Source organism: Polistes fuscatus, unplaced genomic scaffold (genome assembly GCF_010416935.1).
Source record: "Polistes fuscatus isolate 324 unplaced genomic scaffold, CU_Pfus_HIC Scaffold16, whole genome shotgun sequence".
Classification (NCBI taxonomy): Eukaryota; Metazoa; Arthropoda; class Insecta; order Hymenoptera; family Vespidae; genus Polistes; species Polistes fuscatus.
The window spans coordinates 2,189,164-2,204,032 of record NW_025113064.1 but is presented as its reverse complement, the minus strand read 5'-3'; the positions used below and the strand labels follow the sequence as shown (position 1 = coordinate 2,204,032).

The window sequence follows — 14,869 nt, the reverse complement described above, 5'->3', positions numbered from 1 at the left end:
GCAAAGCAAGAAATGTAAAATAAAAGATTCTTCAAAGAAAGGTGAATGCATGCTAAGCGCTTACAAATCTGAGTGTATTTCATGCTGGCGGTCTATTCGATAACCTTTCAGCGAGCCATGATTCTTTGAAAATCAAGTTATTACAAGAAAAGTGTATGCGCGCAAAGTGCTAGTAATCTCAAGGGTTTCAGTGCCAAAAGTCCTAAGCTTATGTTTTGCAAAGCAAGAAATGTAATAAAAGATTCTTCAAGAAAGGTGAATGCATTGCTAAGCGCTACAAATCTGAGTGTATTTTATGCTGGCGGTCTATTCGATAACCTTTCTGCGATGCATGATTCTTTGAAAATCAACGTTTATACAAGAAAAGTGTATGCGCAGCAAAGTGCATAGTAATCTCACGGTTTCAGTGCCACAAGTCCATAGCTTATGTTTTTGCAAAGCAAGAAATGTAAAATAAAAGATTCTTAAAAGAAAGGTGAATGCATTGCTAAGCGCTTACAAATCTGAGTGTATTTATGCTGGCGGTCTATTCGATAACCTTTCAGCGATGCATGATTCTTTGAAAATCAAGTTATTACAAGAAAGTGTTGCGCAGCAAAGTGCATAGTAATCTCACAGGTTTTAGTGCCACAAGTCCAAAGCTTATGTTTTGCAAAGCAAGAATGTAAAAATAAGATCTTCAAAGAAAGGTGAATGCATTGCTACGAGCTTACAAATCTGAGTGTATTTTATGCTGGCGGTCTATTCGATAATCTTTCTGCGATGCATGTTTCTTTCAATCAAGTTTTTACAAGAAAAGTGTATGCGCAGCAAAGTGCAAGTAATCTCACAGGTTTTAGTGCCACAAGTCCATAAGCTTGTTTTGCAAAGCACGAAATGTAAAAATAAAGATTCTTAAAAGAAAGTGAATGCTTGCTAAAGCTTACAAATCTGAAGTTTTTATGCTGGCGGTCTATTCGATAATCTTTGCGCTGCATGTTTCTTTCAAATCAAGTTTATTAAAGAAAAGTGTATGCGCAGCAAAGTGCTAATAATCTCACGGTTTTAGGCCACAAGTCCAAGCTTATGTTTTTGCAAAGCAAGAAATGTAAAAATAAAAGATTCTTCAAGAAAGGTGAATGCATTGCTAAGCGCTTACAAATCTGAGTGTATTTTATGCTGCGGTTATTCTATACCTTTCAGCGATGCATGATCTTTGAAATCAAGTTATTACAGAAAAGTGTATGCGCAGCAAAGTGCATATAATCTCACAGGTTTTAGTGCCACAAGTCCATAAGCTTATGTTTTTGCAAAGCAAGAAATGTAAAATAAAAGATTCTTCAAAGAAAGGTGAATGCATTGCTACGAGCTTACCAATCTGAGTGTATTTATGCTGGCGGTCTATTCGATAATCTTTCTGCGATGCATGATCTTTGAAAATCAAGTTTTATTACAGAAAAGTGTATGCGCAGCAAAGTGCATATAATCTCACAGGTTTTTTTGCCACAAGTCATAAGCTTATGTTTTGCAAAGCAAGAAATGAAAAATAAAAGATTCTTAAAAGAAGGTGAATGCATTGCTAAGAGCTTACAAATCTGAGTGTATTTTATGCTGGCGGTCTATTCGATAATCTTTCTGCGATGCATGTTTCTTTCAAAATCAAGTTTATTAAAGAAAAGTGTATGCGCAGCAAAAGTGCATAATAATCTCACAGGTTTTAGTGCCAAGTCCATAAGCTTATGTTTTTGCAAAGCCCAAGAAATGTAAAAATAAAAGATTCTTAAAAGAAAGGTGAATGCATTGCTAAGCGACTTACAATCTGAGTGTATTTTTGCTGGCGTCTATTCGATAACCTTTCAGCGTGCATGATTCTTTGCAATCAAGTTTATTACAAGAAAGTGTATGCGCAGCAAAGTGCATAATAATCTCAAAGGTTTTAGTGCCCAAGTCTATAAGCTTATGTTTTGCAAAGCAAGAAATGTAAAAATAAAAGATTTTAAAAGAAAGGTGAATGCATTGCTAAGCGCTTACAAATCTGAGTGTATTTTATGCTGGCGGTTTATTCGATAATCTTTCTGCGATGCATGTTTCTTTCAAAATCATTTATTAACAGAAAGTGTATGCGCAGCAAAGTTCATAATAATCTCACAGGTTTTAGTGCCACAATCCATAAGCTTTGTTTTTGCAAAGCAAGAAATGTAAAAATAAAAGATTCTTCAAAGAAAGGTGAATGCATTGCTAAAGCGCTTACAAATCTGAGTGTATTTATGCTGGCGGTCTATTCGATAATCTTTCTGCGATGCATGATTCTTTGAAAATCAAGTTTAATACAGAAAAGTGTATGCGCAGCAAAGTGCATAATAATCTGAGAGGTTTTAGTGCCACAAGTTCTATAGCTTATGTTTTGCAAAGCAAGAAATGTAAAAATAAAGTTCTTAAAGAAAGGTGAATGCATTGCTAAGAGCTTACAAATCTGAGTGTATTTTATGCTCGCGGTCTATTAGATAATCTTTCTGCGATGCAATTTTTTCAAATCAAGTATATACAAGAAAATGAAGTGCATCAAAGTGCATTTAAATCTATAAGGTTACGTGCCAGCAGTCTATGGCTTATGTTTCTGCGGAACAATAGTTGTCTAAATATTGAGTATAAATGTTACGGGTGAATGCATAGAAAACAACCTGATGCTAACCTATTATTTACAATATATAGGTTTCAAAAAAAAAAGATGGAATCTGTACACAAAAACTTAATCACTCGAAGACTAACAAATTCAAATTGCTTTATTAGCCATTTTAAAGCTCTTTAAATGCCCTAAAACAAGATGTTAAACATAATTATTTAAAGTACATAGGTGTTTTAAAACAAGGAAGAAAGCTGTACACAAAATGTTAATAACTCGCAAGCTAAAGAATATTTAAATTTTAAAAAGCAATCGTGAGCTATTAAATGCCTTAAAGTTCAGAAACTTTACGATTAACAAATCTGATTAAAACGTAAATAAAAAAAATTTTCTTACTATTTTTTATGTCAACTTCCGACCGAAAAGTTTTTTTTGAAACTTCATCAAAAAAACACGACAGTAGAGAATTCATTAAAAGTTCTATAAATTATTTGCAGTTCGAATATACTTTCAGGATACACCCAATATTTGAGTTGTTATATTAATTATTTGTAAAAGCCTATTACCGACAAAAGATCTATGGTAATAAACAATCTGGACTTACCGACATTTGGTATTCTGTAGTAACTTCCCGACCGAAAAGATTTGATGGTAACCTACATCAGACTTACCGACAGTAGACAAGCCTTTTGCTAGGTTCCATCAAATCTTAGCGGTGGCAAGTTACCATCCTAAAATCTACAGTCGGTAAGTAATATTTTGTTACCAACAAAGTTTATATTTCTTTCGTAGACTACCTCTAGATGGCCCTAGCTTACAATGACGTAACTGTTGCTTAGCAACGCATTGCATTAACCAAAACACACGTAAGTTCCCTGAAAAATCACGGTCCACGTGTATATACACGACGAGGTTACACGAATAAAATTAGGATATCTAGAATGTTTATGTACTTTCAGTATATAATATTATGTTTCTTCTGGAAATATGTGAAATAAAAGAGTCTCGAAAGAAAAGTGAATGTCTAGAAAAAATGTAAAAATTTAGTGTATCCTATGGTTCTAGTCTATCACATCATCTTTTAGCGTTGATAGTTTCTTTTAAAAAAGTGTATTACAAGAATAAATGTAAAAGTATATTGGTTTATCTTTCAGCAATGCATGTTTCTTTGAAAATCAAGTATATTACACGAAAACTGTATGCGCAGCAAGTGCATAATAATCTCCAAGAGATTTTAGTGCCAGAAGTCTATAAACTTATGATTATGCAAAGCAAGAAATTTATAAATAAATGATTCTGACTAAAAAGGTGAATGCATAGCAAAGAGCTTACAAATCTTAGAATATTTTATACTAGCAGTCTATTGGATCATCATTTTGTGATAAAAGCTTTTTTTGAAAATCTAGTATATTACAAGAAAACGAATGTGCATCACAGTGCATTTTAATCTAATAGATGTAAGTGATAGCAGTCCATTGTAGCGGCTTGCTGTCGATAAGCAGTTTCGAACTTTATCCCATGGGACGACTGGCACTGCCGTCCTCAACGCTGATTCTCTGACCAAGCTACTTTAGCGCTAACACTCCATCACGGCTTACAACGTCTCTATGGGAACGTTAATGTTTCCATAGTTACAATGGCTTTCTTCTTCCGTTATTATAAATAAAGAAATGAATTAAGTAGTTACACGTGCTCGATCAACAACGCATTTTTTTATCCATTCTTGTTTTCTAATAGTTTATGAATAAAATAAATGTTACATAAAAATAGTAGTGGCGATCAGTGTTTGAAATAATAGAATTTAAGTTCCTTGTTCCTTCCGCTACACTGTAACCTTATATTTTTGCGAAACAATAGTTGTCTTAACTAAAGCGTTTAAAAAGAGAGTTGAATGCTTAGAAAAAAGAGTACAAATCTCAGTGTATTTTATGATATCGGTTTATTAGATCATCTTTTTGCGTTGCAAGTTTTTTTGAAAATCAAGTATATTTCAACAAAAGTGAATGTGTATCAAAGTGCATTAAAATCTATAAGGTTATAGTGCAAGCAGTCTATATGCTTATGTTTCTGCACAGCAATAGTTGTCTAAATAATTGAGTCTAAAATGATACGGGTGAATGCATAGAAAAGAGTGTACAAATCTAAGTCTTTTTTCTGCTTGCGGTCTATTAGATTATCTTCCTGCGATGCAAGTTTTTTAAGAATATCAAGTATGTTACAAGAAAAGAGAATGTACATCGGAGTGCATTTTAATCTAATAGATGTTACTGATAGCAGTCTATTGTAGGTGCATGCTGTCTATAAGCAGATTTCTTCCTTATCCTATGCGACGCATGGCGCTGCAATTCTCACCACTGATTCTTTGGCAAAGCTTTTTTAGCGCTAGCACTCTATCACGGCTTACAACGTTTCTATGGGAACATTAATGTTTCCATAGTTACAATGGCTTTCTTCTTCCGTTATTATAAATAAAGAAATGAATTAAGAAGTTACACGTGCTCGATCAATAACGCATTTTTTTTATCCATTCTTGTTTTCTAATAGTTTATGAATAAAATAAATGTTACATAAAAATAGTAGTGGCGATCAGTGTTTCAAATAATAGAATTTAAGTTCCTTGTTCCTTCCGCTACACTGTAACCTTATATTTTTGCGAAACAATAGTTGTCTTAACTAAAGCTTTTAAAAAAAGAATTGAATGCATAGAAAAAAGAGTACAAATCTCAGTGTATTTTATGATAGCGGTTTATTAGATCATCTTTTTGCGATGCAAGTTTTGTTGAAAATTTAAGTTTAATACAAGAAAAGTAATTGTTCATCAAAGTGCATTTAAATCTATAAGGTTACAGTGCAAGCAGTCTACAGGCTTATGTTTCAGCAGAGCAATAGTTGTCTAAATAATTGAGAATGAAATGATACGGGTGAATGCACAGAAAACAACCTGATGCTAAACCTAATTATTTACAATGTATATGGTGTCTAAACAAAAAGATGGAATTCCTACACAAAAACTTTAATCACTCGAAGACTAACAAAATTCAAATTGCTTTACAATAGCCATTTTAAAGCTCGTTAAATTCCGTTAAAAACAAGATGCTAAACAATTATTTAAGCATATAGGATGTTTAAAAACAAGGAAGAAAGCTGTACACAAAATTTTTAATAACTCGCAAGCTAAAGAACATTTAAATTTTTAAAAATAATCATATAAAGCTCTTTAAATGCTTCAAAAGTTCGGAAACTTTCCGATCTAACAAATCTGATTAAAACATAAAGAAAAATAATTACCTATTACCGACAAAAAGATACAATGGTAATAAACAATCAGGACTTACCGACATTCGATTTCTGTAGGTAACTTACCGACCGAAAAGATTTGATGGTAACCTACCATCAGACTTACCGACAGTAGACAAGCCTTCTTGCTAGGTTACCATCAAATCTTAGTGGTCGACAAGTTACCATCCTAAAATCTACAGTCGGTAAGTAATATTTTTGTTACCAACCAAGTTTATATTTCTTTCGTAGACTACCTCTAGATGGCCCTAGCTTACAATGACGTATACTGTTGCTTAGCAACGCATTGTATAAACTAAAACAAACATATGTTCCCTGAAAAATTCACGGTCCACGTGTATATACACGACGAGGTTACACGAAAAAAATTAGGATATCTAGAATGTTTATGTACTTTCAGTATATAATATTATGTTTCTTCTGTAAAGATATGTGAAAATAAAAGAGTCTCGAAAGAAAAGTGAATGTCTAGAAAAAAATGTAAAAATTTAAGTGTATCCTATGGTATAGGTCTATCACATCATCTTTTAGCGTTGCAAGTTTCTTTTAAAAAAAGTGTATTGCAAGAAAATTTATGCAAGCAGTCTATTGGATCATCTTTCAGCAATGCATGTTTCTTTGAAAATCAATTATATTACAAGAAAAGTGTATGCGCAGCAAAGTGCATAATAATCTAAGAGGTTTTCGTGCCACAAGTCTATAAGCTTATGTTTCTGCAAAGCAAGAAATGTAAAAATAAAAGATTCTTAAAAGAAAGGTGAATGCATTGCTAAGAGCTTACAAATCTAAGTGTATTTTATGCTGGCGGTCTATTACATAATCTTTCTGCGATGCAAGTTTTTTTCAAAATCAAGTGTAATACAAGAAAAATGAATGTGCATCAAAGTGCATTTAAATCCATAAGGTTTCAGTGCGAGCAGTCTATAACCTCATATTTCTGCGAAACAATAGTTGTCTAAAATAATAAGTCTGAAAAGAGATGTGTATGCGTAGAAAAGAGTGTACAAATCTAATTCTATTTTTCCCTAGCAGTCTATTAAATAATCTTTTAGTGATGTAGGTTTTTCTGAATATTAATTTTATGACAAAAAAAGTGAATGTTACAGTGAGTTTATTAATCTTAATGATTTTAGTGATACCGGTCTATAAGCTGATTTTCTAAAAAGCAAGGTTTATAAGAAATTAAAGTTTCTGGCAAGAAAAATCAGTTCGTTTCAAAGAAACTATATTTTCAATACGTTTTTGTTTCAGCGGTCTATAAGGGTATATTTATTGTGAAGTTTTCATAGAAATGGCTTAGATGTAAACTATACAGCACTGCGTTCACTGACATTATATGCACTTTGCGAGCAAAATTTATAAGTCGATAAAGTATTCTATTCGTAGAGAAAAGAGTGAACTTTTATTTAATATAAAATTCACTTACATCCGCTGGTTTCAGTATTAAAAGTATTGATGCGAACTATCCAAAGAAACGACATTTATTGCTGGTCCTACCTTAGGTTAAAGTTATATTAACGAGAAACGACCGAACTGTTCTCTTAAATTTTGTGAATCTTTACGGATCGATTTTAACTCGATAAAGTATTGCGTATGTAGGAAAAAGAGTTTAATTTTATTTAATATAAGGGTCACGTATATCTTTTTACTTCAAGTATAGGAAATCTTAACGCAAGAATTTCAAATAATTACTAAGATGTACACTGTTCCGCAGTGCATTCTCTAAAATGTTATGCCTAATAGATTTGTGATTACGCAAAACTTGGTGTGTTTTAAGGTTTAATTTTTTTTATACATTTTAACAACTATTAGAACGCAAACTGCAGACAGTTGAATAGAATCTTGGCAATATCGATGACCCTAAAACAAAAATTAATTTTATATATAACGACGTATATAACTTATATATAATTTTTATTATATTTATATTTTCATATCGTAAATTATGGCATTACAAACCTTGAGATACTATTGTAGAAATTGTCGTAAATATCCGTTTTTGATAAAGTGGTATTTTTCAATATTAAACCTTACAGCTTAAAAAAAACAGTACATTCTAAAACAAAAAACTAATTAAAAAGAGCATGTGTGGAAAAATAATTCAATGTCTGATCCACGATCAAAACTTTTTAAAAGGATTATTTAATAAATAATCTAATTTAAAAAAAAAAAAAATGACCAAAAAGTGGACATTACAAAATACTGAATACTCGATGCATTAGAAAATGTGCCTTTCTATATTTACACCAGTGAATATGAAAAAATGCATGTTTCTGATGCATGCTTTTTAAATATATAAATACATAAATAGAAAAATGTTTTAATTTTATACAAAATTGTTAATCGATTAATACGATTACCAATACGCATAGGAAATTATTCAAGACGCATTATTAAAAACTTAATTTATTGTGAATATTTCGCAATATTTAAAAATCCCCAGGTGCATTTACAATCCCGTATGCAAACCTGGGGTCCCTGTTCTTAACTTATTTATATAATTTACACTCTCTCGAGAGAGTGTGGGGCAGCCTTTTAATTCGGTTTATTTGTATATCAAGATTTATGCATTTTTATTCATATCATATAATTTCTTCTATTATAAATCTCTGTGTAAAAAATATTTCAATGATTTTTATATCATCTCTCTTTGGTTTCCTCTCTTTGGTTTCTTCTCTTAAAAAACTTTTATTTATATATATATTTATTAAAAATACTTTCTTTAAATATTTCTTATGCAAAGTTGATATTTATTTGTTAATAATTTTAGAATCAAAATGCACAACCTTGACATAATTTATATGCACTCGCATGTGCTGGCTGTACTTTCGTGTATTTTCATTCGCTTAGCAAGACTTATACGTTTCTAATCAGAATCATTCAAAATAGCTTTTCATTTTAATTTGCACTATTTAATTATTATATATAGATTATATACAAAATGAAATTTTCTAATTATTATTAGATAAATTTCTGTTTAAAAAAAAATAATACGAAGATTGAAATATTACAAATATTTATTTATTAAATACTTTCATCGGTGCACTCATTCATTCATTTTTGATCATTCTGAATGAGAAATGTATATTCTTACCATATTTTCATCTGCATTTAGCAGGTACGTTCGACTGCATTTAGCAGTTTTGTTCATCTGCGTTTAGCAGATATGTTTGTACTTACTGCGATTTTCGTATGCACTTTTAAGTGCAGGCAAGCCTTTTAAATTGTTTCATTTATGTACCAAAACTATACATTTTTATTCCAAAAAAATTATTATTCTACTTTTATATATAATAAATAAAAAGATATATATTAAAAAAATTGTTTTCATATTACTCTTTATTTCTCCTCCATATATCTCTTGTAAAATCTTTCTTTAAATATTTGTGTATAGTAAAAATAGTTTCTCCCACTCTCTCTTATGAACTTATTAACTTTTTCACTTGATATTTATTTATAAATAATTTTGGAATGAAAATATATATTCCGGACATATTAATATGCACTTATGAGTGCTGGCAGCCAGCATAATTATATTCATCTGCATTTAGCAGGTATGTTCGATTGCATTTAGCAATTATATTTATCTGCATTTAGCAGGTGTGTTTGTACTTACTGCGATTTTTGGTATGTTCGATTGCATTTAGCAATTATATTTATCTGCATTTAGCAGGTGTGTTTGTATTTACTGCGATTTTCGTATGCACTTTTAAAGTGCAGGCAAGCCTTTTAAATTGTTTCATTTATGTACCAAAACTATACATTTTTATTCCAAAAAAATAATTACTCTACTTTTATATATAATAAATAAAAAAATATATTAAAATTGTGTTTTCATACTACTCGTTATTTCTCCTCCATACATCTCTTGTAAAATCTTTCTTCAAATATTTGTGTATAGTAAAAATAGTTTCTCCCACTCTCTCTTATGTACTTATTAACTCTTTCATTTGATATTTATTTATAAATAATTTTGGAATGAAAATGTATATTCCGGACATATTAATATCCACTTATGAGTGCTGACTGCCATTTGTTTTATTTCATTTATTTAGCAAGATATATACGTTTCTAATCGGAATGATTCAAAATACCTTCTCATTAATTTGCACTATTTAAATATAAATCATTTATTGTATGTATAGAGTGTATGTGTGAAATGGAATTTACTAATTATTGTTAGATAAATTTCTGTGTTTAAAAAAAAATAATACGCAGATTGAAATATTAAAAATATTTATTTATTAGATACATTTATCAGTGCATTCATTCATTCATTTTTGATCATTCTGAATGAGAAATGTATATTCTTACTGTATGTTCATCTGCATTTAGCAGGAATTTCCATCTGCGTTAAGCAGGTATGTTTGTACTTACTGCGATTTTCATATGCACTTTTCAGTGCAGGCATGTACTTACTGCGATTTTCATATGCACTCTTCAGTGCATTTAATCAGAATGATTCAAAATTTTTTTCTTTAATTTGTTATTATTTAAAATAAAAGTCAACTATCATATTATCAAGAAAAAAAATGTGCAATTAGGGTAAAATACTATGTGAAGCAAAGTGGAAACAGGAATCTTGTAACTTTTTGAATGCAATAAAAAATATGGTACATAAAAAATATTATATATATTTAATATATAAATTATTATATTTTATATTAGAAAGAAATTGAAATGAATTGAAATGATATTAAAATATTTAAAATGTTTATTCATTATATATTTTGATAAATGTGATTATTAATTCAATTTGAATCATTCTGAATGATGAATCATTTACTTTGTATCCTTATCTGCATTCTTGAATGCAGGAATGTCCTCTTCTTCCATCGTTGTATCCAAATGCACTATTTGTGCAAGCTGCAGCAATCCATAGACGTCCACACAATTTAAACGAACGTGACTCTAATTTAATGCAAAATATCAAAGACAAAACTCTAATTTATATACCTAAAAAATGCAAAATGACTCGACTATTAATTTATATTAAAAAGAAAACTGCAATGACTCGACTTTTAATTAAATAAGAAAACTGCAATGACTCGACTTTTAATTAAATAAGAAAACTGCGATGACTCGACTTTTAATTAAATAAGAAAACTGCAATGACTCGACTTTTAATTAAATAAGAAAAATGCAATGACTCGACTTTTAATTAAATTAGTAAAAATGCAATAACTCTATTAATTAAATAAATATAGCAAAATCTTGACTCTAGTATTTAAAAGACTCTAATTTTTCACGAACGCGAGTGTGGGACAGCGTTGGGAGATGGAATGGTCCATCATCTCCATTCAGGAACAACTTACAACTAATACTACTACGAGCATAAGTGACAACGTGATAAAGGGGTAGACAAAGGGATTTTGATATGACCACGAACTATTGATCAAAGGGTTATCAAAGATATCCTTTGAAAAATAACTCGTAGTCGAATAGTTGCCCACTTGATACCACAATTTGTGGGGGCCTCTTCGGCATTTAGCCTCTTCTTTGCTTCGTGCCCTGACCACTGCAATGGAGCATTCCCTACGTGCGACGCAAGAAAAGAATTACGTGTCAAAAAACGCCCTACCGTTTGAAACGATACATCATAAAAATTGGCACATTTCAGTGGATTATATTAAAAGAATGAAATCGTCCCTGAGCTAAACCGACCTAATCCCGACCTGTTCTCACCATACGCGACAAGACTCAAACCCTCGTGTTTAATAAAACGCATTTTATTATACGAGACGCATTTGTGATCTAAGCTGAAAGAAAATTGGGAAGGAATCAACACAGTTATTAGTAATTTTATTTCCGCAGGTTTTTACGCTGGTATTTTTTTTATTTTCGTTTTTGTTTTTGTTTTTATTTTCACTTAAACCTAACGAGAGGTAAGAGCTTGCAACGTACAGTATCGATTTATCCTAAATAATATAACCACTGAAATATGACAAAGTTCATAAATGCATCATCCCAAACGCCACTGACGAATCCCAACACGCAAACTCAACTGCGTTCCTACCTGAGTGCGTCTCGATTTTTTCTAACACAAGTTTTATTTACTTACTTATTTGTAAAATAAAATTTAAAAAAAATAAATGTGTAATAGATTGCAAAAATATTGAATTATTTCCGTAAAGTAATTATACTAGCTTGTGGACGATCAATAAACTCGAAAGAATTCAATGATCGTACGCAACTACACAAGCACATTTAATCGAATGCTCCAGCAGATATATTTTTCTGAATGATGAACCTATTAAAAACTAGGATTAACACGTTGCACATTAAAGGTGACAATGTTTCGATAAAAAGAAAAAATTACAACAATTGTAATAATCTCAATTTATTCGAATAAGTGTATGTTATTTCTAACATTAAGAATTATATTACTAAAGATCGCGAGGTGCAAGTGTTAATATACTTAAAAAACTAAGTATCAAAACTAATTCAAAATCCTTTGCCAAGTTCAAAAGATATGAGGGTGATTTATCTAATGTTCTCATTGGTTGCAAAGTATTTTTGAACTGCTTGATACAATTATCTTAACTTAAAATGCATAGTATCAGCAAAAAAATGGAGACATAAGGAATAATGGAAAGTGTAAAAATTTGCTGACACTTAGCCAAAAACCCCGGAGGCATGATTGCGTCAGGGTTGCGTCCGAATAGAAGCAAACCTATTGCCGTACCCGGTTCTTACCTACTTAAAATTAATGTTTTCACATACACACAGAAAAGTATGCTACCTGCCTATCCCTCCACCTATATTTAAAAGTGCAAACAGACACACCAACACAATCATTCCACGCTGGATCTGTATTCGCATACCACCAGGGTGCAAAAAACCTAAACTAGAGAGCATGCCCCGGGGCACCTCCGACACCCTAGTTCAACCACGTTTTCTAAACTTATATTCTAAAAGGTTACGTACCCCATGCTGTAATCGTCTGCCAAGGCTAGTGATTATTGCAATAATAACTAATGCAAAAATACTGGTACATACTAGTATATATCTGCATACTAATATGATACAAGTATTGTTAAATTTCCACAAATAAATGTGAAAACTCTACTACTCGAAACGATTCGGAAAAAAAAATGAGAAAAATTTAATACAAGTATAAAAATACAAGTACATATCACGCGTGACTGTACAAGTATTTATTTAAATATTGAATGATGCATTAATAAAAAACTTTCGCGAAACGATGTACGATACACACTACCTGATACGCACACACTGGTGTAAGTACATCGTGCAATCACTAACGCAATGACAGCCGCCAAAGGAGGAAAACTTAAAAACTAAAACCCATGCAAACTTTTTCTCACCCATACGTGTAACACCTGGGCAACACGCATCGATGAGAACGAAGAGAGCATAGGGGGGAGAAAAGGGGAATTAGTATATTAGGCTGAAAATCCTGATCTAATAAAACATAATTAACATACATGAAAAAACATTTTTATAAAAATTCATCTAAACGGATTAAGGACTCTACAAGTCATTTGGTGAATAATGACTTAAGCAAGTGAATGAAAAAAAAAAAAATACCCCATAAGAAACGTTTTATTATTATATAATACTGTTTCGAGGTAGTGCAGTGTAGAGTGATTCTAACGGTGACAAAAGATGGATATTTCTTAAAAACCTCGGACGACTCTTTCACTAAATGGCTGTTCTAATTAAAGAACTGGGTTTTAAACCACCACTTAATTGCCAGAATCTATCCGGTCGCGAATTTTGTTTGTCTTCTTGCTCATTTATTGATAACAATATCAAAGTATCGATATATTGAAGTAAATTACGATTTGAAAAACTAATCACGATTTAAAAAACTGATCATTATTGAAAATCTAATCACAATTGAAAAACTAATTACGAAGCAATGCATATAAAACAATTTTTACATGCTTTTTATTGGCACGAAATCGAGTAAATTAATGCTCGATTTCACCATTACTAACACGATTAAATACGTAAAGAGAAAAAAATAAGTACAATAATTAATTGCAGTGTTAATTAAGTGAATTGAAACCGATGAAACAAGAAGACCCTGGCCTAATCTAAATAAATCACATATATAAAAATCACATATATATTGGGAATCACTCGTGAGCAAAACCAAAGGTTCTACTCACGGTCGCTTATGCTCGCTTTGGACAAGATACATCTACGAATACAACCAGGAACCCGTGCCGATATTGGAACTTTCATCCTCGGCATGATTGGGTCACTGGAGGAACTTTAAATTTGTTCGCTCACTCGTTACCAATTGTTACCATAAAAATAAAATAAAAAATGAAACTGAACAATTGGCAGTAGAAGTTCTGCGATGGCTCAAAAACACTCGTCCCCCTCGCTGTTGGTTGAACGATGTCGTGAAGTTGATTTAAATTGGATGAATTGTTGAATCGATGAATTGTTGAATTGTTGAATCGATGAATTGTTGAATCGATGTATTGTAGAATCGATGAATTGTAGAATCGATGAATTGTTGAATCGATGTATTGTAGAATCGATGAATTGTTGAATCGGTGTATTGTAGAATCGATATATCGTTGAATCGTTGAATGTTGAATCGTTGCATGTTGAATGTTGAATCGTTGAATGTTGAGTGTTGAATGTCGAATCGTTGAATCGATGAATTGTTGAATCGATGTATTGTAGAATCGATGTATTGTTTAATCGTTAAACCGTTGAATCGATTATTATAATCTATATTTAAAAATAGAAAATAAAATTAATTATGTTTCATATCATTCAAAAGATTTTTCATGAATAAAAATAATCACGATTTAAAAAATGAATATGTGAGAAGTAATAATTGAGATTAGAAAATAATAATAACCGTTGATTTATCTAGACGAAGCCAGATGCATCGATAAAGATGTTCCAGAAGAAATAAAGATGTGAAGTTGATTTAAATTGGATGAATTGTTAAATTGTTGAATCGATGTATTGTAGAATCGA

General features: G+C 31.1%; 1 long non-coding RNA gene across 1 annotated transcript; it reads right to left on the bottom strand.

Annotated features, from left to right (window-relative positions):
* Window positions 1-7,661: 7,661 nt before the first annotated feature.
* On the bottom strand, window positions 7,662-7,939 carry LOC122514847. The gene is made up of 2 exons (XR_006303136.1): window positions 7,859-7,939; window positions 7,662-7,759 (listed from the first exon to the last, which is right to left on the bottom strand). It is a non-coding gene; the product is annotated as an uncharacterized LOC122514847 (long non-coding RNA).
* Between the last annotated feature and the right edge of the window lie 6,930 nt (window positions 7,940-14,869).